The sequence below is a fragment of the Littorina saxatilis genome, linkage group LG17 (assembly GCF_037325665.1).
Source record: "Littorina saxatilis isolate snail1 linkage group LG17, US_GU_Lsax_2.0, whole genome shotgun sequence".
Taxonomy (NCBI): Eukaryota; Metazoa; Mollusca; class Gastropoda; order Littorinimorpha; family Littorinidae; genus Littorina; species Littorina saxatilis.
Window position 1 is genome coordinate 2635023 of NC_090261.1, and position 2693 is coordinate 2637715.

Here is a 2693-nt window from a genome sequence, read left to right on the forward strand (position 1 = left end):
TGCGTGGATGTGTGTAGCGTTTTTACCACTGAATCAACACTTGAGCCATGATTCCTGAATACTCGTTGTTTTCCAAGTCATGTTGTAACAAAAACAGTTGCAGCAACAATGACAACAGAAAGACCAGCAGCGAAAGCGCAATATAACACAACATAAACTTCAAATCAAAACTTTTCAAACCTTTTCGAATAGAAACAGGGTGCCACAGTGAACATGAGCAAATGAAGACTGTTAGTGTTACAGTAACTATGCTGTTTTTCCAAGAAGCCACTCTCACTTGTATTTCAGCCTTCAACAATAACTGAAAAATAATATCATATTTGACAGTTATCAATTTAAAAGACGAATCGATGCGTGACCATCGGGCGGAGTAGTTGTCTTCCTACGTTGCACGTGCTGATGTATTTTGCACTACTTCCTGTTTGTGTAGAAGATGTCACTGTGACTTTCAGATGTAGGTCGATTGTTTTCCGCATTAAAATGCTGAGCATTGCTTCACAGGTGTTTGTGCATCCCTTGTTTTCATCAGACCTTACTTTATGCTTAACGTTTTTTTCCACTCTCTTCTGTTGAAGGCTTCGCCTTTATTAACTAATTTTGTATTTGTGTCTGGCTTAGTTTTTGCTGTCCATCAGTAGTTTTTTGTTTACCTGTTGGTGTTCTCGGTGTGTGTGGGTGTGTGTGAGTGCGCGCGCGTGCGTGTCACGTGTGTGTGTGCCACGGTGTGTGTGTGTCAGTGTGCGCGCGGCGCGCGTGCGTGTCGGTTTGTGCGTGCGTGCGTGTATGTGTGCGTGCGTGCGTGCGTGCGTGCATGTGCGTATGTGTGTGTATATAAGAAAGGCGATTACTTAATAGTTTTGCGCGCCAAAGTGTACTAAACGTAGAGTCACGTAGAAGACGTTTTCGTTCTATACCTACAGAACAACTTTACACCTGTTGCAAGACTTAAACAAGGAACTTAGTCGATAAATATCGACAGGGGGCCGACAAATGGTTTAAATGGGAAATGTGTGTATATGGGTGTGGGTTTGAAACAAACAAACAAACCAACCCATGTGAACCCCGGGCCGCAGGCCTTCGATGTAGTGATTGAAAAAAAAGGATGTTCTCAAATGGTTCAATTCTCATTTGGTCTGATTCTCAAATGGTACCGGTATACTCCCCCCCCCCCCCCCTGGCCGCAGGCCTAGGAGTAAAATTTTTATAGACACTGACCTTCTTCCCAGGGGTCATTGACCCAGTTTTAGCTATGAGAGGTGGTTCGCCCAGAGGCTGTAGAGTATACTGGGGCGGTCTCTTTGATGTCTTGAGAGGAAACTTGGCCAGGGTAGTACATGCACCAGAACTGGTGGACACCAAGGACAAACATGAAATCGAAGCAGTTTGCTTTCAGAGAGAACGGTCGTCAGCAACTCAAACTTCTCTGTTTTCTTTTTTTTTTTTAAATCTGACTTTCTTTGTGGCCCCCTGACTCCGCCCCCTCCCTCTGTAAGGACCCTCCTCCACAAGGACCGATTTTTGTCAACATTTTAAAGGTCGCTAGAGAGGGGTTCCACTGTATGACCTAACCGCTACTGGCAGACGGCCTCAATCTTCACGCGCAAAGACGAGATTAATAGGTGCTCGGTTTTGGTATTTTGAATTACATTACATTAAACCTTTGTTGGGTTTCATGGTCATGGCAACAGCCATAATAATATTACATGATGTATAATATCATATTTCAGCATATGTGAATTACATGTCATCATACTAAACTGTCATACATTTTTATTCCTACATTATTCTGATTGATCACAACCAAACCTACTATCATTGGACACATCCAAATGCAAGCGCCTGTTCTTGACAATTTCTCTCTGATCTAAATATAAAATCAGTGCAATTTCCTGGGTCGGGCTTTGCCACAGACACTCACGGTTTGGCCTGTAGGTAAAATGTACAATGTATTTTCTGATTTGTGCACAAAAGCTTTTTTTCTTTTTTCTTTTTTTTAACATAACAATGTTTAATGTCACTGTATGTTTAAAAGACCATGGTCATATTTGTAAAAAAAATGTTAAATTAGAAAATAAATAACATTTTGGTTCATGATTTTTCCTACACCTGTGCTAAAAATAAGAAATAAAAATGTCGGGTATATAAGTCACTCAAATACAGCTAGGTATGAATGGCTCGGTTTGAGTTTGTTGCAGTTGACCCTGCACAATGCGACATATCATGTTTTTGTTGAACAATTTTGACGTCACCCCTCCCATAGGGTGACGTATTTCACAACTTCCTGTGTTACACAAACTCTGTGATGACCAATTTTGACGTCACCCCTCCCATAGGGTGACGGATTTCACAACTTTCTACAGATGAACAATTTTGACGTCACCCCTCCCATAGGGTGACGGATGTCACAACTTCCTGTGTACACAAACTGATGACGTATTTCACAACAAAATGGCGCTGCCCATGGTCAACCTCGAAACTATCCGTATAGAATGGGGGCGTCCTCGCCCCCATAAAAAACACACGTGGATAGTTCTTATAGCCACGCTGCCAGCAAGAACAAACGAAAACTGTCCCCTGTCTGCCACACAGCCGCGGACACCCCCCTCCCCCCTCCACACACACACACACGTACGTACACAGTACACATATTGACACATTCTCTCTCTCTCTCTCTCTCTCTCTCTCTCTCTCTC